Genomic DNA, 27,088 nt, shown 5'->3' with positions numbered 1-27,088 from the left:
TCTAGTGCTTTATTTTATTTTAAAATCCATTTATTAATGAGGGAGACGAGATGAGAAAGGGAGGGAGGGAGGGAGAGAGAGAGAGAGGAAGAGAAAGAGAAAGAGAGAGAGGAAGAGACAGTGAGAGAGAGAGGAAGAGAGAGTGAGAGGAAAAGAGAGTGAGAGGAAGAGAGAGTGAGAGGAAGAGAGAGTTAGAGAGAGGAAGAGAGAGAGAGGAAGAGAGAGTGAGAGAGGAAGAGAGAGTGAGAGAGGAAGGGAGAGTGAGAGAGAGGAAGAGAGAGACAGTGAGAGATAGGAAGAGAGTGAGAGAGGAAGGGAGAGTGAGAGAGAGAGGAAGAGTGAGAGGAAGGGAGAGTGAGAGAGAGAGAGGAAGAGAGAATGAAAGAGAGGAAGAGAGAGTGAGAGAGGAAGGGAGAGTGAGAGAGAGAAAGAGAGAGAGGAAGAGAGAGAGTGTGTGTGTGTGAGAGAGAGAGGGGGGAGGGAGAGGGAGAGGGAGGGAGAGAGAGAGAGAGAGAGAGAGAGAGAGCGCTTTTTTCTGCCATATGCAATTCTGTGAACCAAATTTATGACCTTGTGTTTGTTATAGCAGAACTGCCTAGTGGGTCCTGATATATCTTCTGTTTTTAAATAATCACCAATCCCACTCATTAGGTTTAAAAGTCCTCACGGAATCACTTCATAAACATCAGCCTAATAGTAACATAGCCATCATATCAGGAGTTAGGATTCCAACATGTGAATTTGAGCAATTGAAAATCTGCAGATATTCACATCATAGCAACAATCTTTATCACCTGTGGTAAAGGAGGAACTGTTTTAGTCACTTCTACACCTCCTATAATTGCATATATTTCTGTCATATCAATATCAGTAGTTCTTAAATTTATAATAAACTTCTGTCTTACTATACATTTTCATAGAACGCCTGTGAGATTCCAAAATGTCAATGCTTGAATATAGCATCTAGGCCTTTGAACATTATCAAAAAGGAATCAATATATATCTAGAATTAATTTAGATTTAATCGATAATAATGTCCAAAGGCAGGTCATGTTAAAATTTGTGAATAAATGGTATTGTCAAATTTCATTAAAATTTTAATTACATTAAATATGTAACTAAAGTATATTGTTATAAAGTATTAAAAATGGTAAACAGAAAATTCTGTAAGTAGACTATCATTTTTGGGAAACACTTTTCAATTTCACAGGAAAATTTTATTTGCAAACATGCTCTGGCAAAATGGTGTATATATGACAAGAAGAATTAAATTGCAGAAATCATGGCATTGTGATTGAGTCTCCAGTGATATTGCCTGATGAGGTCATTTATTTAACATGACTTGAAAATGTTAAGTTCATAGAAAAGAATCAAATTACTTCAAAAATTCTTATATAGCACTATAGTCACTCAGGGTTAATATATTTATTCATAAAGCAAGGAACATACTTTAAAATAAGAAATGAAAATGTAAGAAAATATATGTCTAGTTAAGAAATTAAATGAAGTGTCTGTAAAAAAAATTCTTATAAAGGGAAACAATTCTTATTGAGATAACCTATGCTTACTTGGTGGATAAGACAGGAAAATTCCTCACAGGGTTTCCATAGCCCAATGCAGGAATCTATACATATAGTAAATTATATAAAGAAAGTATATTTGCAAATACAATAAATTGGGTCACCCTATTCTGCCACCCAAGGAAGACTGGTCCTGAAATAAGTTCAATCTGGAATGCTCCTATCTGTGACCATGGACTTCAACCTCAGACTGACAGGGACTCAAAATATTACCCAGGTTTCTTAGCTAACTCTGAAGATATCTGGGCCCTGGGACAGATCAATGTGGTGAACAACTGTATTTATAGACTTTCTTCAAGTTTGGGAGCTGATCTCAATCCAGCTTTCTATCCCTATTTTCAACAATAACACCATCTTCCCAGAAAAATAGTTTGAGGTTACTAGCATGTTATATATTAAGCTCAAGTCAAAATTACTAAAGTTAAGGGCCCTTAGGAACATACCTAGAATAGACTTTCTAGTCGAACAGGCCATGGCCGGTGCGCCGCTATGTTCCATCGCTGGGGAGCCAGAGACGACCCGAACTGCCCCTGCGGCTCCAGACAGACTATGACCCACATAGTCAACGACTGCCACCTCTCCAGATTCAAAGGAGGTCTCGAAACTTTACATCAGGCTCAACCTGACGCTGTTGACTGGCTACAGAAGAAGGGCAAACGCTAGAAGAAGAAGTTTCTCTCCAGCCTAAGATCCCTATTCTCAACTCCTTTAGTTCCACTTTTTCATTCCTGTTTATTTAATTTTACTGATTTGTCCTGCTTTATATCTTACTACTTTTCAACCACCAAGGTGCAGATGCTACTATGATTCCATTCTGAGGCAAATGATCTCATCACTATGTCCTGGGCCCTCATCTCCCTATCCTATTGGGGAAAGATAGAAACAGGCTGGGGGTACAGATTGACCTGCCAGAGCCTATGTCCAGCGGGAAAGCAACTATAGAAGGTAGAACTCACTCCTACATTATGAGAGTCCATATCTCCAAAGGAGTATAGAAAAAATTAATGGGAGTTGGGCAGTAGAGCAGTGGGTTAAGTGCAGGTGGCATAAAGCGCAAGGACTGGCATAAGGATCCCGGTTCGAGCCCCTGGCTCACCACCTGCAGGGGAGTCACTTCACAGGAGGTGAAACAGGTCTGCAGGTGTCTATCTTTCTCTCCTCCTCTCTGTCTTCCCCTCCTCTCTCCATTTCTCTCTGTCCTATCCAACAATAATGACATCAATAACAACAGCAATAATAACTGTAACAATAAAAAGAAAAAAATGACATATATCTATATCTATTTATACCTATAGATAGATATAGATTATATATAGTTATATATTATATATAGATTATATAAAGATCTATAGATAGATAGATATTAGTCAACCCATATCTGTGACCTTGGCACAACTATTTCAGTTTCCAATGGAGGGAACGGCGACTCAGCACTCTCGTGGTGTGGAATATACCCGTTATCTTATAATTCTGTAAATCAATATTAAATCACTAAATAAACAAATGGAGGCCTAAGACATGGAAATTATCTAAAGTAATCTTTACAATCCAAATACAACACAAGACCTTCTCAAAGCCAAAAAGAGCAGCTTGAGGATCAGTCTGAGGAGACAGAAAAGGAAAATTGATATTGGAATGCCACAGTCACTGATTTGGAAGATGGAAGGGGAGTCATTTACCAAAGGGAGGCAGGCAGTCTCATAGGGAACAGGCAAGGAGAACAGGTTTTCCCTGTGGCCTCTGGAAGGAGAACACTATGCTGCTGACATGTCAGTTGTAGTCCAATGAGACTCTTTTCCCGACAAAAAACTTTGGTACTATTTGAAATAAAAGTATGATTCAGTCTCTGAATGACTGATAGGTTATTGTATTAGCATCCAATATTTTTTTAGGTTCAAAGGCAATTAATAAGTATACAGCTTTGCCATTTCCCTAAATTTAAAATATATTTATGATCTTTGTTATCTAACATAAGTTTAAATGTACATTTAATAAATTTCCCCGCATGTGAATCTCATTGATTTACAAAAGAGATGAAATAGATATCAGATAGGATTGCAGCTAGGGAAGTAGATCAGCCAGTTGACTACAGGATTTGAAGGCATGAAGTCTCAGTTTCATGTAGACCAAAGCAATTCTTTGGACTCTGTCTCTCTTCTCTCCCTTCCCATATAATATATTTTTAAAAACAAATCTGAAAGTTTCCATGAACATTATGGAGATTTGATATATTTGACTATATGTTAAAGAGATGAAGGTAATTCGTTAGAACCATCTCATGTACAAAGATGTCAATCTGCTAGTTATCATTAAAAAAGAAAATGATATTGGGGACTAGTAGCTTACACAGTCATATAAAGCTTGGAAATATTGCCTTATGCCTGAATAAATATATCGTATCACCTCTGCCATCAAAGATCTGGTTTCCATTCCCAACTGCCCAATGACATGCTTCTCATTTTTCAAATTTCTATTTATTCTTGCTTGTGAGATCTCTGTGTTTATTTTATTTTAGAGCATTACAACTATATGTAAATTTAAGGACCAGGCACCTGGTTAAGCACTTACATTATAGTGCATAAGGACCCAGGTTCAAGCCTCTGGTCCCCACCTGCAGGGGAAAGTTTCAGGAGTGGTGAAGCAGGGTTGCAAGTGTCTCTCTGTCTCTCTCCTCCTCCCCTCTCAATTTCTCTCTGTCTCTAGCCAGTAATAAATAAATAAAATTATTAAAAAGCAACTATATGTAAATTCATAAGATGAATAGTATTTTACTGTTAAAATGAATAGTAAGAATAGCTTGCTGAAATGATTCACATGGCATTTGTATAATGACGTTCAGTGGTTACTTAAGGGAGATTACCTGTAAGCATGGAACACTAATACATGTTATGATAACTTGTGTGGGTTTCTTTCATGCTAAAAATCTGTACCATCTTTAGATAGATGTGGACAGATTTGTTTATTTGTCTATTTATTGTCATCTCTAGGGCTTTACTGCTCCAGACAAGCATTTTGAGAGAGAAAGAGAAACACACACATGCATGCAAGGGAGAGAAATCATAGGACTAAAGATCCCCTTAGAACAGTAAAATTTCTACAGCGTTTAGCTCAGGACCATGCTTGCCCAAGCAAACATACTTCTAGGCAAGCTATCTCATCATCACATGTGGATATAATTTTATTCTGAATCTGCTAAACATTCTTGTGTAAAAATGGTGACAGCATAAATCTGATACACACTTTTTGTTACAAGTAGAATTTTCAATGGAGACAATTTTAACCCCTTTAGTTCTTACCTAGTTTCTAGCTTTTATTACAGTTAATTTTTATAGTTTGAATTTATTGTCTTAATATATTTCTTCTTTTTTTTTTTTTTTTTTGGCCTCCAGAGTTATTGCTGGGGCTTGGTGCCTACACTATGAATCCACTGTTCCTGGAGGCTTTTTTTACTTCCGCTTTTGTTGCCCTTGTTGTTTTATCCTTGTTGTGGTTATTATTATTGTTATTGCTGTCCTTGTTGTTGGACAGATAGGACGGAGAGAAATTGAGAGAAGAAGGGAAGACAGAGGGGGAGAGAAAGACGCCTGCAGACCTACTTCACCGCTTGTGAAGCGACCACCTCCTGCAGGTGGGGAGCAGGGGACTTGAACCAGGATCCTTACACCAGTCCTTGTGCTTCACACTATGTACACTTATCAGCTACACTATTGCCTGGCGACTTAGTGTTGTCTAATAGACTGTAAATCAATAGTCAAACTGTTTACTTTAAGATCAGTGAAGTGCACTTATATATAACCATTAGATTCAAGAGTAAACTAAAATTGTCATACAGAAATATATCTCATATTGAAAGGCATAATCAAAGAAGTAATTAAAGAAAATATTATTATTTCAAATGTTTTATTTTGAATAATGAGATAAAAATAAACTGCAGACACTTTTCAATTTGAAACCAAGCAACATAAATATTTGAAAGTGTGTAAATAATATTAGAGTAACTTACTCTAATATTATTTTTAATATTACTTTTAATGAAAGACCTAAACACCAATCAAGTCATTATATATACTGCATTGTATCATGTACATTCTAACTTTATAACCTTTGAAATTAATATCATATATACTTCTTCTTCTAGCGTTTGCCTTTCTTCCGTAGCCAGTTAATGGCTTTGAAAGTGACTGGGATCCATGTGGATTCAGTCGGCTAGGAAGGATCGTCAGTTTCCCCAATGAATGGGTACTCACGGGATGCACCATGGGAAGGTCGATCCAGTGCATCCCATCATATATACTACAATATATCTACACCCAGAATTCTAGTTTTTTATCTTTATTATTTGATTTACTTACTATTTTTTTACTTCTTTCTGTTAACTACTATTTTGTTTAATAGTTAACAGATTTTTATGCTCCATTTATTCTTTTTATCTATCTATTCCAACATACAAAATCATCTGCTGTTTGTCTTTCTCCATCAAATTTATTTAATTAAATATGATATCATCTAGGCCCATACAATTTGCTGCAAATAGTAGTATTTCATCTTTTTATTGCTGAATATATATATATATATATATATATGTATATATATATATATATATATATATCATATTAAACTGATAAGAACAGAAACTACACTTGATCTTAGCCAAAAGGCCGAGAAGTGATATATCACATATGCTTTTATCTGTTCATCTGTCTGTTCATTTATGACTTCATCATCAATTTTTCTATCTATAAAACATATAAAAGCTAAGCTTTTATTTTTAGATAAAGATAGAAAGTCAGTGAGAGTCTAGAAGAGCATGGCACCGAAGATTTCTCTTTTTTTTTTTTTTTTACTTTTTTTAAATATTTATTTTATTTATTCCCTTTTGTTGCCCTTGTTGTTTTATTGTTGTAGTTATTATTGTTGTTGTCGTTGTTGGATAGGACAGAGAGAAATGGAGAGAGGGAAGGGAAGACAGAGAGGAGGAGAGAAAGACAGACACCTGCAGACCTGTTTCACCGCCTGTGAAGCGACTCCCCTGCATGTGGGGAGCCGGGTTTGAACCGGGATCCTTATGCTGGTCCTTGTGCTTTGCGCCACCTGCGCTTAACCCGCTGCGCTACAGCCCGACTCCCGGCACTGAAGATTTCTTCACTGTGGTAGACATTGGGCTCACCTGGGACAGGTGCGAGACAGAGCAGCTCATAGTCTAAGTGAACTATTTTTCCAGTCTTGGAAGCTATGCTTTAAATTCCCTTTATTCTGTCTTTTCTCTCTAAATGACTTAGGACTTTTTTTCTTCACTAAGTATATTCATTTTAATATAGTTGTGACTTGTCCCATTTTAAGTCACATCCAGCTAAACACTTTCTTTTACTATAACTTTTGTTCTCTTTTGTCATTCTAAGTGGTGAATTATCAGGAGATATTACTGTTTTTCTTCTGGGGATCAGAAGAGCAAAAATCAATCCATCTAGACAAAAAAAATTAAAACTTACTTATAGGGCACCAATTTACAAAATCAGAAAACATTTTTATACAACCTGCTATTTGAAATGATGTGTGAAAAACATCTTTGATGACCTAATGTACTTAATCATTTAATAAATGTATTCCTTGCTACTTAATTATAGTTATTTCTTAGGCACCTAGCTAAAAAAGATCTAACCTGGGTAATGCAAATTATAGTAAACAGACATTAATCTAAACTGGGCATAATGCCCAGAGTGCCAACTAAATGAATATGAGACATGAGCTCCAGAAAGGAAAGCTGTTAAAATAAAAAAATTAAAAAGGGATGCTAAGTGTGAACTAACTGCAGTGATACAAATAAAACCTTTCCATTTTAGTATTAATCAGGAATCCTATTTGTATAGTCTGGTGCACAATAACTCCTGTAAAACTGGCTGTATACTTGCCTCAGTTTATCAGTGTGTATTAAGACTGAAAGCTATTGATTTAAATTACTGTAAATTGAGAAAATCAAACTGCAGTTTTACAAAACTCACTGTTTCTACTAACACTTTGTAAGAGTGGAACAAAGAACTTCACAGGGCACCAGAGGCAGCAACGTTAGTATCCAGTTGCTGAAAATACAGAAACATCTCAAGATAACACAGCAATCTGGTCAGAACTTTTCTTCTTCCTCCCATGAATTTATTGTAATAGTAGCTTTACTATCAGTGAATTATCTGATAACAAAACAAAATTTAATCTGAAATGTAATATAAAGGGGGCAATTAGAGCAAAGACATGAAGTTGTAATTATTCATTTTTCATGGAGTTAAACAGAAATAATGGTTTTAAATTTATATGGCATCAAACTGTTAAAATATAGTGTGATGCAGACTTGTTTTTTGAATTTTTTTTGCATTTAATTATTTTTTCCCTTTTATTGCCCTTATTGATTTATTTTGTAGTCATTATTGATGTTGTTGTTATTGATGTCGTTATTGGATAGGAGAGACAAATGGAGAGAGGAGGGGAAGACAGAGAGGGGGAGAGAAAGATAGACACCTGTAGACCTGCTTCACCGCTCGTGAAGCGACCCCCCTGCAGGTGGGGACCCTGGGGCTCAAACCCGAATCCTTACTCTGGTCCTTGTGCTTTGCTATGTGTGCGCTTAAACTGCTGTGCTACCGCCTGACTCCCACAAACATGTTTTTTTAATAAGCCTTAATTCTTACTTGGTTTACAATATACAAAAAAGTATGAGAGAAAGGAGATGCTATCCAGATAAAAGTGAAACGAGAATAGAATAAAAGGAAATAAATAAAGGATGGAAGAGATCAATTAAAACATTTAAATGGGGGTTAGGCGGTGGCACAGCAGGTTAAGCGCACATGGTACAAAGTGCAAGGACCAGTGTAAGGATCCTGGTTCCCGCCAGCGGATTCCCACCTGCAGGGAGGTTGCAAACATAATAGGAAGTACAAAGACCAGCTCAAAGATCCTGGTTTGAGCCCTTGTCTCCCCACCTGCAGGGGTGTCGATTCAGGAGTGGTGAAGCAGGTCTGTAGGCGTCAATCTTTCTCTCCCTCTCTCTGTCTTCCCCTCCTCTCTCAATTTCTCTCTGTCCTATCCAACAATAACAACAGCAATAACAACAATAACAATAATGGCAACAAAATGGAGAAAAATGGCAGGCAGGATTCAGAGTGCATACATCAAGCCCCAGCAATAACCCTGGAAGAAATGAAATAAAATAAAGTAAAGTAAAATAAAATAATATAAACAAGAAAACACTGGTTGAAGAGTAGTAATTTATTTTTATCATCAAATGCACAGTCATTTTATAATGGCCTATCACTATAAGTCTGTGTGTATAAGGAGTGGGAAGATAGCATTGGAGTTTTATACCAGAGGTGCTTTTTTAAAAAAAGATTTTTATCATCTTTATTTATTTGATAGAGACAGCCAGAAATCAAGAGGGAAGGAGGAGTTAGAGAGGGAGAGACAGAGAGTCACCAGCCGCACTGCTTCACCACTCGTGAAGCTTTCCCCCTGCAGGTGGCAATGGGGGACTTGAACCTGGGTCCTTGTGCCCTGTAACATGAGCACTGAACCAGGTGCACCACCCCCTGGCCTCAATACCTGGGGTTCTGAGGTCCCAGATTCAATCCCCAGCATAATCATAATCCAGAGTTTAGCAATGCTCTGGTCTCTCTCTCATTAAATAAATAAAATATTTTAAAATTATGTTTAAGAACTATATATCCATTTATATATTTATAACTACTATTTAATTAGTGTCACCTAATTTCTCTACTTATACATTACATGTTTACTTATTTAATATAGCTATATATAATTTTAATTCTAAGCTTTTATACCTTGTTTTCTTTTTATTATATACATCACATATCTTTATTTTTCTATATCTACCTGCCTTTAATCTATAGAATGCCACCACATCACTGGGCATATCTCCAGTGTCTTGTACTCTTACATAGTTCCAGGGCTTGATTCTGGGCCAAACCCATGACAAGTCATGTGCCCTGAGTCAGCCTCATGTCATGTTTTGTATTTTTAAAAAAATGCTTATTCCTTACTCCCTGCCAGCTTCTATGAAGCCAACATCACTCTGATACCAAAAGCAGACAGGGACACAACCAAAAAAGAAAACTACAGACCAATATCTCTGATGAACATAGATGCAAAAATATTGAACAAAATTCTAGCCAACCGGATCCAGCAGTATATCAAAAAGATTGTTCATCATGACCAAGTGGGGTTTATCCCAGGCATGCAAGGTTGGTTTAATATACGTAAATCAATCAATGTGATCCACCACATCAACAAAAGCAAGACCAAAAACCACATAGTCATATCAATAGATGCAGAGAAAGCCTTTGACAAAATACAACATCCCTTTATGATCAAAACACTACAAAAATGGGAATAGATGGGAAATTCCTGAAGATAGTGGAGTCTATATATAGCAAACCTACAGCCAACATCATACTCAGTGGTGAAAAACTGGAAGCATTTCCACTCAGATCAGATACTAGACAGGGCTACCCACTATCACCATTACTATTCAACATAGTGTTGGAAGTTCTTGCCATAGCAATCAGGCAGGAGCAAGGAATTAAAGGGATACAGATTGGAAAAGAAGAAGTCAAACTCTCCTTATTTGCAGATGACATGATAGTACACATGGATAAACCTAAGGAATCCATCCAGCAAGAAGCTTTTGGAAATCATCAGGCAATACAGTAAGGTGTCAGGCTATAAAATCAACATTCAAAAGTCAGTGGCATTCCTCTATGCAAACACTAAGTTAGAAGAAATTGAAATCCAGAAATCAATTCCTTTTACTATAGCAACAAAAACAATAACATATCTAGCAGTAAATCTAACCAAAGAAGTGAAAGACTTGTATACTGAAAATTATGAGTCACTACTCAAAGAAATTGAAAAAGACACAAAGAAGTGGAAAGATATTCCATGTTCATGGGTTAGAATAATTAACATCATCAAAATGAATATACTACCCAGAGCCATCTACAAATTTAATGCTATCCCCATCAAGATCCCAAGCACATTTTTTTAGGAGAATAGAAAAAATGCTACAAATGTTTATCTGGAACCAGAAAAGACCTAGAATTGCCAAAACAATCTTGAGAAAAAAGAACAGAACCGGAGGCATCACACTCCTAGGTTTCAAACTGTATTACAGGGCCATTGTCATCAAAATTGCTTGGTACTGGAACATGAATAGACACTGACCAGTGGAATAGAATTGAGAGCCCAGAAATGAGGCCTCACACCTATGGACATCTAATCTTTGACAAAGGTGCCCAGACTATTAAATGGGGAAAGCAGATTCTCTTCAACAAATGGTGTTGGAAACAATGGTTTGAAACTTGCAGAAGAATGAAACTGAATCACTGTATTTCACCAAATACAAAAGTAAATTCCAAGTGGATCAAGGACTTCGACATTAGACCAGAAACTATCAGATACTTAGAGGAAAATATTGGCAGAACTCTTTTCCACATAAGTTTTAAAGACATTTTCAATGAAACAAATCCAATTTCAAAGAAGACTAAGGCAAGTATAAACCTATGGGACTACATCAAATTAAAAAGCTTCTTCACAGCAAAAGAAACCACTACCCAAACCAAGAGACCCCTCACAGAATGGGAGAAGATCTTTACATGCCATACATCAGATAAGAGTTTAATAACCAACATATATAAAGAGCTTGCCAGACTCAACAACAAGACAACAAATAACCCCATCCAAAAATGGGGGGGAGGACTTGGACAGAATATTCACCACAGAAGAGATCCAAAAGGCCGAGAAAAAAATGCTCCAAGTCTCTGATTGTCAGAGAAATGCAAATAAAGACAACAATGAGATACCACTTCACTCCTATGAGAATGTCATACATCAGAAAAGGTAACAGCAGCAAATGCTGGAGAGGGTGTGGGGTCAAAGGAACCCTCCTGCACTGCTGGTGGGAATGTCAATTGGTCCAACCTCTGTGGAGAACAGTCTGGAGAACTCTCAGAAGGCTAGAAATGGACCTACCCTATGACCCTGCAATTCCCCTCCTGGGGATATATCCTAAGGAACCCAACACATCCATCCAAAAAGATCTGTGTACACATATGTTCTTGGCAGCACAATTTGTAATAGCCAAAACCTGGAAGCAACCCAGGTGTCCAACAACAGATGAGTGGCTGAACAAGTTGTGGCATATATACACAATGGAATACTACTCAGCTGTAAAAAATGGTGACTTCATAGTTTTTAGCCAATCTTGGATGGACCTTGAAAAATTCATGTTATGTGAAATAAGTCAGAAACAGAAGGATGAATATGGGATTATCTCATTCTCAGGCAGAAGTTGAAAAACAAGATCAGAAACGAAAACACAAGTAGAAACTGAAATGTAATTGGCATATTGCACCAAAGTAAAAGACTCTGGGGTGGGTGGGTGGGGAGAATACAGGTCCATGAAGGATGATAAATGACATAGTGGGGGTTATATTGTTAAATGGGAAACTGGGGAATGTTATGCATGTACAAACTATTGTATTTTCTGTTGAATGTAAAAAATTAATTCCCCAATATAGAAATAAATTGAAAAAGCTTGTTCCTGCTATTCATCATATATATATATTTGTAACAATGGTAAAGATAAAACTTACAGTCATCCACTTTCATTTGATTTACCTTTTTGTTAATTATCTTTTCCACTCTCAAGCTCAGCCACTAATTTTTATAGCCATCCTTAAAACTTTGTTCATACTAACAGCATCATTCTAAGAAAAAGGCAAACAAACAAACAACAACAAAACCCAGTCAAAGATGTTATTATTTGATGACCATGTCTTAATTTTGTCTCTTTCACATCTATTGCTATTTCAAGTCCAATTATAGTCACACTTTACTGGGACTTAATGTTCAATAATCCCCCCACATAGTCTTTCTCAGTGCCTTGACTCCCTTGCATTAAAGTGAATCTCACATAACCTTCCTCATGCATAAATTTCCAACACTTTTGTCAATTTTTTTTCCTAGCAACTTTCCCATTGTCTGTTCTAAAATAGTGACTCCAACCCTGACTATAACTGGAAGAAAAAAAAATCCTGTTGAAAGGCACTACTTTAAACTGAAGGACAGTATCTTTTGATGTGTATTTATTTAGTAAAATAATCAAAGATATATCCATAATAGCTATGAAATAAATAAAATCGTAGGTTTGTGATTATTTTGTTCCCCTTCTTCTCTTCCTCCTCCTCCTTCTCCTCTTCCTCCTCCTTCTTCTTCTTCTATTTATTGCCAGCAAGGCTATCACTGGGGCTTCTTGCAGGCACTATGAATCAACCTCTCCCAGTGTCTTTTTCCCCCTCTTTTATTCAACAGGGCAGAGAGAAATTGAGAGTGGGAGAGAGAGAGAGAGAGAGACAAAGAGGGAGAGAAAATTATAGGTGCCTGAAGACCTGCTTCACCATTCCTGAAGCATCCCAGTTGCAGACGGAGAGCAGGGCTTGAACCTGGGTCCTTGCATGGGTCCTTTGCACGAATCCTTGCTTATAGCACTATGTGTGCTTCCCTAGTGTGACGCTGCCTGTCCTCTGATGCTTTTTCTATTGTTTCTCCATCCTTGTGCCTTGTCTTGGTAAACAGACTTTTGTTGTTCTCTTGTTCACATATCTGGATGACTTTAATGTTACTTATAAACAATGTGAAATGATCTTATTCCCCTACAAGGTGACTTGCTTTATTAATGTACTCTCAACTGCCTACATGCTATGTGCACATAACACGATTAGATGCCGTTTATTTTCTCTTTTGTTTGTTTCTTCATTAAGATCCTTGGAAGTTTGGCCTTTGTTCGTCTTCAACTCTAAAATTTTACATAATTCATTGCATAGTTATTATCAACTTTCTTTGTCTTTTCTATTTATATGTTCTTGCATATGTTCTATATTTGCCTATACTTTGTCACAGCTATAAAGACAGATACACAGGTACATAGTTGTCAAAATTCATTTGCCACCATTCCCCTTTGCTTCATCTTACATTTGAAGTGTCCTTGAGAGATTTTTTAAAAAAATATTTATTCCCTTTTGTTGTCCTTGTTTTTTAATTGTTGTAGTTATTATAGTTGTCGTTGATGTCATCGTTGTTGGATAGGACAGAGAGAAATGGAGAGAGGAGGGGAAGACAGAGAGGGGGAGAGAAAGATCGACATCTGCAGACCTACTGCACCGCCTGTGAAGTGACTCCCCTGCAGGTGGGGAGCCGGGGGCTCAAACCGGGATCCTTAAGCAGGTCCTTACACTTGGTGCCACCTGCACTTAACCCGCTGCACTACCGCCCAACTCCCAAGAATATATATATATTTTTAATGACAACAGAGAGAGGTAGAAAAGGAGAGAGAGAGAGAAGAAGAGAGAGAGAGAGAGAGAGAGAGAGAACACAAGACTGAAATTTCCTTTAATACAGTAGAGGACATGATCAAACCTGAGTCCTACACAGGAGAAAGCAGAAATATATTCAAATAAATGATTTTGCTGTTCCTAAAGTTGATTTTAATTAGGCCTTTTGCAATATATTTGCTTCAGTGAAAATTTGTAGGTAACATAAGACCAGAATGTCATCTATTACTGGATATATATTATTTCCAGTAAGGTTAACATTATCTTTGCACACACATGGTTTCAATCACAAGTTGCTTTGTTTCAGAATATTGAAATTATATTCCTACATTTCATCTCTAATTATTGAAGATAGAAGTTTAATGACAAAAATTAATGTGTATCTCTAGTTCAAAGCAGCTGCAAATTATTTTATAAGAATACATATACGATTAATTAATATGAGCATCTAGATTTGCCTTTTCTTGTTAAAGAAATTTGAAATGTAGTTTCAATAAACACTTTGGTCTTTCCTCATCTATAACATTGTCTTAAATATATGTATTTTAATTATTAAATTTCACACAGTTATTTTTATATACTTTCCTCAAAACCACATATTCTTATAGTAGTTTTTGGTGTTTTTTTCCCTCCTTACTGACTTAAAAGACATGCCATCAGAATGAACGTCCATAAGGAAATTCTAATTTTACAAGTGACAACATGTACCATCTCTAAGGAACCTCCCTAAGGGGAACAGAGTATGTCAATCTGAAAGATTTGCCAACCGCACTAGTGAGTTCTGACTTTGCTGCTTTTGTTGATTCTCAGCAGTGGGTGACTATCCCATATTGTCAGATATTGTGCTTCAGTGAGCACATATAGTGAGGTGAATGCCTGATGCTCTTAGGTGATCCCAAACACGTTACACATTTAAAAATTCCTCCTTCCTTCTTGCTAATATCCAGACTACTCCACCTATTAAAATCATTCATATATGTCTCTTTGTTGTAACATATATATATATATATATATATATATATATATATATATATATATATGTTACAACACATAGATGTTTCTGTATGTGTGTGTGAGAGAGAGCTAGAGAGAGAGTCAGAGAGAATACTCACATAAATAGAAACAAATGGCCAGTACCTATTTAGGTTATGGATAAACTCAAAAAATTGTTACTGTCCAGTTGGCAAATGTAATATTAGAGATTTATAGAAATATGGTTATTTTAAATATGCATTGCATATAGATTGTCAAAATAATAATAAAACTAAAATGCTTAAATGTACAAACAGTTGTTTCTTTATACTATTTATATATTTATCTATTTTCCCTTTTGTTGCCCTTGTTAACATTGTTGTGGTTATTGATGTCTTTGTTGTTGGATAGGACAGAGAGAAATGGAGAGAAGAGGTGGAAGACAGAGAGGGGGAGAGAAAGATAGACACCTGAAGACCTGCTTCACCACTTATGAAGGGACTCCCCTGCAGGTGGGGAGCAAGGGGGGCGGGAACCGGGGAACTTACTCAGGTCCCTGAGCTTTGAGCCACCTGCGCTTAACCTGTTGCATATGCATATGTAATCCATAGCTACTTATAACAAGTTTCTCATGTTTATTAAAAAAATCACATCCTCATCATTTGTGATGAGGTGATACTATCAATTGCACTTTGTAAGCATAAGATTTGTTTTTCTTTGACTTTGCTGTTCTTTAATATCTGGTTATCAGAAATATGTTAATTAAACCTTCACTTTAGTCCATATGGTAAGTATTAGATGTTTTTTCTTGCAGAATGCCGTGGTCTACTGGGTGATTTTGTTTGCTGACTTGATACAACCATTCCACATGCTTTCTTTCATATTCCCCAAAAGGAGCATGCTAATATGAATCATGAAATAACCAGACACGTCCTTCTTAAATTTGATGCATTATAATGAGAAATTTAAAAGAATTAAGAGAAAAGCATGTGTTTAGTAAAAACCCTCAAATAGATCATATATATATATATATATATATATATATATATATATATGAATAAAGCATTTTCTCTATCAAAAGACCAATTATATGCCAGTGAAGTAAGATATGGTTCAGCTTAGTAAGAAAGTCTGTATAAGAAAAAAATATTTATCAAAATAACTGTTTTAAACCTTAGAAACTAATATCCAAAGTCCTTATAAACGTAATAGAAAAGAACCTTCAAACAGTGGAGAGAATGGGGATGCATCATAAACTTTTGCTTAGCATTTTCAGATAAAACTGTATCTTGAAGACTTTGTGCTATATAATGATCTTAGACATTATTATTTATGTGTAGTATCCATTCACATATATTTTACAGTGTTTCATGTTTTTAGGTAGCTAGCAGTTTTGCTGAATTTATCATTTACCTCTGCTTAATTTTTCAGATTTGTGACCACAATTTGTATTTATATTACACAATATGTAAAAGTTAAGACTTGTTCATATACTTTGTTGTTGTCTTTTAAGTAATTTGGAAACCCAGATCTGTGTTATATTTAAATTTCTGTTTGATTATGATATAAATTATTGAGAGATAAAGAAAAAGGCAAGACAAAGTGAAGTATACTCCGGTTACTAAATAAAGAATGTATTGCAAGGTGACTAGGGTAGACTCTAAGCTAAGGAAAAAAAATGCAGAAGCTACTGGGTACAACGATTAAAATAAATGGAAAGTTAGTGTTTGGAAATCAATTAATAGAAGAAAGACAATTTTGTAATTATTTAAATAGACAAAGTGGTAGATATTACCACACAAAATTTTAAAGACTACAATTAATATAATGATTATTTAATGGAAAGTAATTAAAATTAATCATTTACATGAGGCTTCTATTATTATTATTACTATTATTATTATTCCTGTTTGGCTTCCATTACTTTTTTTAAAAAGTATTTTTTATATTTATTTAATTTATTTATTCCCTTTTGTTGCCTTTGTTGTTTTATTGTTGTAGTTATTATTGTTGTCATTGTTGTTGGATAGGACAGAGAGAAATGGAGAGGGGAGGGGGAAGACAGAGAGAGGGAAAGAAAGATAGACACCTGCAGACCTGTTTCACCACTTGTGAAGGGACACCCCTGCAGGCGGGGAGCCAGGGCTTGAACCAGGATCCTTATGCGGGTCCTTGTGCTTAGCGCCACCTGCGCTTAACCCGCTGTGCTACAGCCCGACTCCCCTTCCATTACTTTTTAAAGATATTGATTTCATGTGATCTGAAGATTGACAAGAAAGAAAAAGAAATATAGGAGTTGGGACATCACTCTGGACTATGCAGTACCAGAGTCTAAATCAGGAGCCTCAGGTATGGAAGTCTTGGATATTTCCCAGACTCTGAATTCTGTTATTTTATGAGTAGTCTGAGAAGAGTCTGAAAACTGTTTGGACATAGACATTCACACACACACACACACACACACACACACACACACACACACACACACACACTCATGAGAGAAAAATGACATTATCCTTTGGAAAGATTTGTTTGGAGAGATTACAATTGGATTAATATTAAATATACTTTCAGAAAGTTGTTACAGAAATATGGCTACCAATGATGGGTTTTCTTCTAGAATCAAGTGTTTTGAAATAAGTTTGTCACTGGGTGACAAACTTTTCCTAGTTCCTAAAACTAGGAAAAGATGCTTAATTGCTTAGCTGGATGCTTAATTGCTTAGCTGGATAAAATTGATCTTTGTGGCTCTTTATTTAACTATGAAACCAAAAAATGTTGTATCAAAATATAATAATATGCAAAATGTATTCATAAACAATTATCAACCCGGCAAAACAGCTCACAAGGATAGTGGACTTGCTTTACCATGCAGAAGACTTAGACACAAACATAGTCCCTCTCCTTGCATTTGCACTTGAGGAATCTTTTGTGCTGTGGTGTCTTATCCCTTCTCGTTCTGTCTATATATCTGAAAAAAAAAAAAAGGGAGTCGGGCTGTAGCGTGGGTTAAGCGCAGGTGGTGCAAAGCACAAGGACCGGCATAAGGATCCCAGTTCAAACCCCGGCTCCCCACCTGCAGGGGAGTCGCTTCACAGGCGGTGAAGCAGGTCTGCAGGTGTCTATCTTTCTCTCCTCCTCTCTGTCTTCCCCTCCTCTCTCCATTTCTCTCTGTCCTATCCAACAACAACAACAACAACAACAACAATATTAACTAAAACAATAAAACAACAAGGGCAACAAAAGGGAATAAATAAAATAAATATTTTTTTAAAAAAAGCCCAGAGAAGTGAAGACACTGTTAAGACAAATGCAATGAAATAAAATAATAAAAATAATATCTTCAATCAGTCACAGTATAACTGAAATCGCTATTTAATTTCTTAATAACTTTATTTTTATTTTCTGTCTTTCTTTTCTTTTTTTGCCTCCGCGGTTATTTCGGGGGCTCGGTGCCTGCACCACGAATCTACTGCTCCTGGAGGCTATTTTTTTCCCCTTTGTTGCCCTTGTTGTTTTATCGTTATTGTGGTTATTATCCTTGGTATTGCTGTCGTTGTTGAATAGAACAGAGAGAAATGGAGTGAGGAAGTAAGACAGAGAGGGGGAAAAAAAGATAGACACCCGTGACCTATTTCACCGCTGTGAAGCAACTCCCCTGCAGTGGGAAAGCTGGGGGCTCAAACTGGGTTCCTTACACAGGTCCTTGTGCTTCGCACCACGTGTGTTTAACCCGCTGCTCTACCACCTGACCCCCTTCATTTAATTTTATGCACTATATGCGGAATACACATTATCTGCACTGATTCATACAACACTCAACAACTAGACAACATCCTGACCTACAAACTATAAAAAATATAAATCAAACAGAATTTGTTTTCGACATTAGAATTAATGTACTAACAAATAAAATATAATTAATTATTCCAACATACAGAAAAATATAATTACTATTTTAATTTTTAATATTTATTTATTTCTCTTTTTTGCCCTTTTTTTGGTTAATGTATTATTATTTTTAATTAATTAATTTATTTAAAAACAGAGACATTAACAAAACCATAGGATAGGAGGGGTACAACTGCACACAGTTCCCACCACCAGATCTTCATATCCCACCCCCTCCCCTGATAGTTTTCCCATTCTTTATTCCTCTGGGAACATGACCCAAGGTCTTTATGGGTTTCAGAAGGTGGAAGGTCTGGCTTCTGTAATTGCTTCCCTGGTGAACATGGGCTTTGACTGGTTGATCCAGGTCCATACTCCCAGCCTGCCTTTTTCTTTCCCTAGTAGGGTGGGTCTCTGGGGAAGCAGAGTTCCACGACACATTGGTGGGGTCCTCTGTCCAAGGAAGTCTGGTCGTCATCATGCTGATATCTGGAACCTGGTGGCTGAAAAGAGAGTTAACATACAAAGCCAAACAAATTGTTGAACAATTATGGACATAAAGGCTGGAATAGTGCAATGAAGTGTTGGGGGGTACTCACTACAGACTATTGTGTATTTCTTCTTTCAGGTGTATATGTTATCCTAGTTTATGGATATGTGTGAACATATGCTCTATCTCAGGGGACCTGGTCTGTATCTAGGCTTTGGGACTTTGTTAGGAAGTGAACCACCTGGAATGGAATTATAGAATACTATGGAAGGAAAGGTCTCACCCAAGTAATGAAGCTGAAAGGTTGTCATTCCACACCTGAAGTCACTGAACACAGTCTGAAGTGAAGTATGCTGGGGTGGCACTCATTGTGTTGATTAGCTTGGGATCACTGGATGCAATATTATTTGGTATGAATTGAGAGAAGCATGCAGGAAAGTGTGCCCCACCCTAAGTTTCCATGACTGGGGGAAATATAGGCTCTATAGTGGAAATGTGAGGTTCCTGCTGTCTTAGGTTTCAAGAAGACAATAGGTAGTTATTGTTATCATCACATTATTTGGTAATTGGGTTAACTTTAAGAAGTCCCTTTGTTAGGATTTGCTGTATAATGCCCACCATCTTGTATATAGCTGTGTCATCGGTTGCTTCTGTTCTCCCTGGTCTAGGCTTTTGAGAGAGTCAACATATCAAAGACTCAGCCTATGTATTAAAAAGACTCAGTCTGTGCTTTAAAAAGTTTGAGACATACAATCAATTTTCCCCTCTCATATTAATTAAATAGTGATTTATATGACTACAAATTAATAGGAGTGTACATATACACTATTCCCACCACCAACAGACTGTGGCCCATCCCACCCTCCCCCCATTGCCCTGGGAAGCCGAATTTCCACTCTCACCCCAGGGTTTTTACTTTGGTGCCCTACTTCTGATTTAGTCAATTCCTGCTTTTAGTTTCCGTTTCTGTTCTTTCTCAGTTTCTGTTGATTATTGTGATCATCCCATGCTCATCTTTATCTTCCTGACTTAGCTCACTTAACATAATTCCTTCTAGCTCCATCCAGGATGGGTCAGAGAAGGTGGGTTTTTTGTTCTTAATAGCTGCGTAGTATTCCATTGTGTATATGTACCATAGAACACTCATCAACTAGACAACATCCTGAGCTACAAACTATAAAAAAATATAAATTAAACAGAATTTGTTTTCTACATTAGAATTAATGTTCTAATAAATAAAAGATAATTAAAATATTCCAACATACAGAAAAATATAATAATAGTTATTATTATTATTTTTTATTATTATTATTTTCCATTTTGTTGCCCTTATTTTTTATTGTTGTTGGATAGGACAGAGAGAAATGGAGAGAGGAGGGGAAGACAGAGAGGAGAAGTCTGCCTCCCCTGGAGAGCCCTGGCTCGAACTGGGATCCTTAAGCCTGTCCTTCTTCTTCTAGCGTTTGCCCTTCTTCCGTAGCCAGTCAACAGCGTCAGGTTGAGCCTGATGTAAAGTTTCGAGACCTCCTTTGAATCTGGAGAGGTGGCAGTCGTTGACTATGTGGGTCATAGTCTGTCTGGAGCCGCAGGGGCAGTTCGGGTCGTCTCTGGCTCCCCAGCGATGGAACATAGCGGCGCACCGGCCATGGCCTGTTCAATTGCGATTGAGGAGGGCCCGATCATAATGTGCTAGGTCAAAGCCGGGTTGATGCTTGCAGGGGTCTGTGAAGCCTGTCCTTGTGTTTTGCGCCACCTGCGCTTAACCCGCTGTGCTACTGCCCAAATTCCTGAATTATTCTTTTAAATGACCCATGGGTCCAAAAGAAATCATGGGGGCAAGGTGGCGCTGTACCTAGTTGAGAGCACATATTACCGTACACAATGACACAGGTTCAAGCCTCTGCCCTACTTGCAGTGGTCAAACATTACTAGCTGTGAAGAGGGTCTGGTCTTTGGGTCTGTAGGTATCTGTCTTTCTTGCTTTTTTTTTTTTTTTTTTTTTTTTCCAGAGCACTACTCAGCTCTGTCTTATGGTGGTACTGGTGATTGAAGCTGGGACTTGAAGAGCCTCAGATATGAGAATCTTTTGAATAAATATCATGCTTCCCCCTACCTGTCTCTCCCTCTCTGCCTCCCCCCATCCTCTCAATTTCTCTCTGTCCCACCAAATAAAATAGAATGGGGAAAAAAAAAAAGAAGGACCATTGAAAGTGGTGGATTCACAGTTTAGGCACTGAAGCCCAGTTATCACAGGGGCTTCAATGAAAAAAATAATAAAATATCAACTCATTTGATTAGTGAAGCAATGTTCTTCCATGTGTACTATTCTATTGCAAATATTAAGAGGCTTTGTTTGTTGGAATACAAGCAGACACATTTGAGATCTAAGGCTTATTCTACTTGCAACTTGCCTGCAGGTCTTTTCTGACATTGGGTAGCTTGTTTTCACATACAGAAAGATCAGTCAATCCTCAGTCAAAATCTGAGACTCAGTCAAAGACCGAGACAGATGGCTTCTCATCTCTGTGTGGCTCCTTTACTTTGGATATTTGTTCTATAAATTCTACCTGCTTCATCTCTCAGATCCATGAGCTCTGCCTACTAAGGTCAATCAAGCCTTTAAGCTTTGTTTTTACTCTCTTTCCTTGCAGCCTGTCTTTCCCAGTTAGTAAACTGAAACAGTCATAAGGCTTACCTCTTTTGTTTTGTCTCCTAACAATAATTTTTCTGAGCTGTCTCTGCCCTTTCTGGAAGTTATTACTTAATATTAGTTGTCCAAGTTTTCATATACTTAGTAGAAGGAAAATATATTTGTTTTCTGTTATTCTATCATTGTAATAGCTTGTCTTTTAAAAGACATGTATGGTGCTTAATATAGGATAAGAAACTTGCTGGCAAAATGTTAACACAGAGAGAGGTGTGTAACTGAAGATCCAATACAGACATAAATAGAAGTGCATAATACATAAGTAAAAGCCAAGACATGATTTCATTTTTTTAGCAACTTAGAAATTTAAATATAAAAATATATGTATAAATAAATAAATAAATAAAATAGTTTTCACCACATCAAAGGAAATTAATATGAGAAATGAGTAAATGCAAATCAAAGAAAAACCAATGAAGCAAGTTCTTTGATAGAAGTAACCTTATCTAGAATACTCTGGTTTTCATGTTTTAGTGGAAATAGGTTATTTATTCTTTTTACTATAAAATGTCTTACTTATCTATATAAGAGATACTGCTATTCTAAAAACAAAAAGTAATTCCCAAGTTGATTTCTTTCACATAAATGTTGTCTATAAAGAATATGTTATTAGCCAACTTAGACATTAAATTCCTTAGGCCTTATATTTCTAGATAGCAAGTGTATATATGATAAAACAATGAGTGGTTTTTGTATTTATTCCTAAGAAGCTTATTCATCTGTATACATTTTATAATAAAAAAGTAATGCGGAATTGTACCCTCTTATTCTATGGTTTTGTTAATGTCTCCTTTCTTAAAAAAATAATGTTTTCAATGGAAAGAAGAAAAGTCACATACAATATACAGTCCTTGCTATATAGCTTTGGAGCCAATGGCCTATAGTGTTTGTGAGTATATTGTTCTTTTAGTGCTTTTTACATATACTTCAACAGATGCTGAAACTTTTTTTATTTTCTATGTTGACAATAAGTTATTATAACCTATATGGAAAGAAGTGTAAGCCAAAGCTGAGAAGTGCTCTTGTATTAAAAAAAATAAAAAGATATGCTCTAAATTTAAGGTAGGAGAGCTAGCAAAATAGTTATTGATAGAGACTCTCATGCCTGAGATTTTTAAGTCCCAGGTACAATCCTCCAACCCTGCCTATAGCCAGAGCTGAGTAGAGGTCTCATAAAAAGGAAAAAAAAAAGGAGAGGAATAAAGAATATGATGAAGAAGGAGGAGGAAAAAGGAAAAGTAGGAAAAGAATTAGTGAAGGGAGCATTGAGAACATTCTGCTCCTTAAGAAAGCAAACTACATTTTACAGAACAATAAGCAAGACTGTAAAATCCAAAGAAGCAAAATTGGAACATGATTTAATGATTTTGCATCTTCTACTAGCATAACACTTGTTTCAAAATACACTGAGTACATTTTTATTAAATTAAAATGATGTTTAATAAATCGAATTCTAAAAATGATATGGCTGGTTAAAACAGATAGCATATCGTGCACACATAACATTACAGATCAAATACTCACTATGAGTCTATACCTATCCTGCAGAATCCTGCTGTTGTTCTGGATAAGTTTTTGAATGCACTGGAGTTGAACTCACTTCCATTCAGTGTATAATATTAATCAAACAGCAAGACTCTGAAGACTTTTCACCCCGTCTTTATTCATCATTACTGATTTTCAACCTGACCCAATTATTAGTGTGAAAGAGGTCTCAAAGCTTTGGCAAATCTTCATTTTAAAAATACTTTTGAATCCCTAAGGTAATATATTTTCATATTAAATTAGATGTAACCATAATATTTCTTTAACTATTTCTTAATCTCTGTCTTAAACTACTTCATCCTATTGTGATTATCTAAGAAATATATTTGATTAAGAATTTTGTGTAATGGGAATTAGTTCCCATCCAATGAATCATTGCTTATTGTTACATGAATCTTAAACAAAACCCAAATGTTTCATGTTAGAACTAGAAATTGCTTTCTGTTAAAATAGGACGATGATACATCTTTTAACCTCCAGATGACATATAGTAAAATACACTGGTGTATATTATTTGTGTAGTTGTTTCACTCTCAAATTCTTCCACATGTAAATAAGTAACTTTTTGACAATATTATGTAGCTCAGTCCTTTAGCTCTGTGTTATCTGATAATCAAATATGAATAAAAACTTATATGTACCAATATTTGCTGTTTTGAGTAGAGAGCCAGAAACTCTTTAAGAGATCACTTAATTCTATTATAATATGAATTTTCATCTTTACAAGATATACTAATTCATAAAGTATTAAGCATATATACAATATTTACTATATATCACACATTTCTGTAATAATAATTTTGAATTATTTTTTATTGATTTATATCTTTTTTTAATATCTATTACCCTTTGTTGCCCTTGTTGTTTTATTGTTGTACTTATTATTTTGTTGTTATTGATGTTGCTGTTGTTGGATAGGACAGAGAGAAATGGAGAGAGGAGGGGAAGACAGAGATGGGGAGAGAAAGACACCTGTAGATGTGCTTCACCGCCTGTGAAGTGACTCCCTGCTGGTGGGGAGGCAGGGGCTCAAATCAGGATCCTTGTGCTTGTCCTTGCACTTTGCGCCACCTACGCTTAACCAGCTGCGCTACCACCCAACTCCAATTATTTTTAATTATTAAAGATTTAAATATATTAGATGATGTGCTATGTATTTATAATTAATTAAACTATTTATTAATTGACACATAGGCCCCTAATTTTCAGTTATTAAAATACAAATACCAATATAAGAATAATACAGTAAAAAGAAATAGGACCAAGTGATAGTACACAGGGATAGTGTCCACATGGTACAGGCATGATCTTCAGTCCTGCCATGTGTGACACTGGAGTGTACTCTGGTCTCTCACATTCTTTCATAAAAATTATTAAAAGTAAATTCAAAAGAATAAAAAAATGCTGCTTTCATTGATTTGAATTTGTAACTAACAGTAATACAGTGACCATTTGCAAAGTTGCTCAATGGATTTTTACATTGTTAATTATGAGAGGATAAATCTGCATGCAAAAGCAGTAAAAGGAAACCAGAATGACCTATAGAAATACATTATTTTATGGGACAATTTTGTACAGTATATAAATCACATATATTCTTGATACACATATTTGTGGACAAAGATTGTATTGAAAACATACGACAAGCTGTTTAAAACAAATAATTTTGAATATTTAGTAAAACAACAGTCCATGGGTGTGTGTGTGTGTGTGTGTGTGTGTGTGTGTGTGTGTGTGTGTGTGTGATTGAAAGATGAGAGACCGAGAGAAGACACTTTGTAATTAAACGTTTTTCTTTTTTTTACATATTTATTTATTCCCTTTTGTTGCCCTTGTTGTTCTATTGTTGTAGCTATTGGTGTCATCATTGTTAGATAGGACAGAGAGAAATAGAGAGAGGAGGGGAAGACAGGGAGGGGGAGAGAAGAAAGGCACTAGAAGACCTGTTTCACCGCTTGTGAAATGACTGCAGGTGAGGGAGGAGGTGGGGGCTTGAACCAGGTTCCTTATGTGGGTTCTTGCACTTTGTGTCACCTGCACTTAACCTGCTGCACTATTGCCCAACCCCCACCTTTTTTTTGTTTGTTTGTTTTATTTACTTTTATTTAAGAAAAGATAGATGAACAAATCCATAGGGTAGGAGGGGTACAACTCCACACAATTCCCACCACCCAATCTCCATATCCCACCCCCTCCCCTGATAGCTTTCCCATTCTCTATCCCACTGGGAGCATGGACCCAGGGTCATTGTAGGTTGCAGAAGGTGGAAGGTCTGGCTTCTGTAATTGCTTCCCCACTGAACATGGACGTTGACTGGTCAGTCCATACTCCCAGTCTGCCTCTCTCTTTCCCTAGAAGGGTGTGTCTCTGGGGAAGCTGAGCTCCAGGACACATTGGTGGGGTCTTCAATCCAGGGAAGCCTGGCCAGCATCCTGATGGCATCTGAAACCTGGTGACTGAAAAGAGAGTTAACATACAAAACCAAACAAATTGTTGAGCAATCATGGACCCAAAGCTTGGAATAGTGGAGAGGAAGTGTTAGGGGGGTACTATAGTTACATTTAGAGACCAATAATCTGGGAGAGAAGAGGGAGAACAAAATTTAGAAAATCAAATATTGGATAGGAATTGTAGTCAGCAGACCAGAAAAAGGAAGCTCCAAGAAATCAAACAAGTGTTGTGTTCACTCATGTAGGTTTAGTGTGAAACTAACTCTCAGTAGAAGAAAAAGTGTCACAGTGTTAGTTGAAGAATTCTGGAGCTCAGGTGTCAGAGACACTTATGACTCATACAGCCAAATAGTTGTATTCATATGGAACACAACATTTATTCAGTAGAGGCTCCATAGAGGTCACACTAAAATTTACTTTTAGACAGGAAATTAAATAAATCACATTATTAATCTTCCTTAAAAATAAAGGCATCTGTACTGGGAAAATAAATAAAAATGCCATTATTTGCACATGAATTTATCTACCTGCATCAGATTCTAGTGTTTTCCCTTATGGAAACTAAATAAATTCAGCAGTGTGACTTCATACAAGATCAGTATATAAACAAATTAATATTTTACAAGTTAGCAATAGAATCTGGAAAATGAAATTAAGTAAACTATTCCAGTTGTATTAAATAATTTATGAATGGCTTAATAACTAATGTAAGAGTATTACAATTAAAACTATTTCACATAACAATAGAAATTTTAAAAGTGTGGTAATCTTACTAGAAAAAAGAAGGAGCACTTGGATAAAAAAATGGACACTTGGGTCAAAGGAACAGAGTTAATAACCCAGATATGTGCCCAAAATGACTAAGGTAAGGGTACTACAATTCAAACTATTACACATAACAATAGTAATTTTTAAAGTGTAGTGTGGTAGTGGAACTAGAAAAAAAATGGACACTTGGATCAAAGAAACAGTATCCATAACCCAGGTATGCCCAAAATATATAGTCATATAGAACCACCTGATATATGACAAAGAGGGCAAAGCTGTTCAATAGGAAAAGAAGA

General features: G+C 36.3%; 1 pseudogene; it reads right to left on the bottom strand.

The window, feature by feature from the left end:
• Positions 1–6,158: 6,158 nt before the first annotated feature.
• On the bottom strand, positions 6,159–6,250 carry LOC132532946 (U2 spliceosomal RNA; annotated as a pseudogene).
• Between the last annotated feature and the right edge of the window lie 20,838 nt (positions 6,251–27,088).

This window comes from Erinaceus europaeus, chromosome 14 (genome assembly GCF_950295315.1).
Source record: "Erinaceus europaeus chromosome 14, mEriEur2.1, whole genome shotgun sequence".
NCBI lineage: Eukaryota > Metazoa > Chordata > Mammalia > Eulipotyphla > Erinaceidae > Erinaceus > Erinaceus europaeus.
Note: the sequence above shows the minus strand (reverse complement) of the source record. Positions and strands in the feature narration are given on the sequence as shown.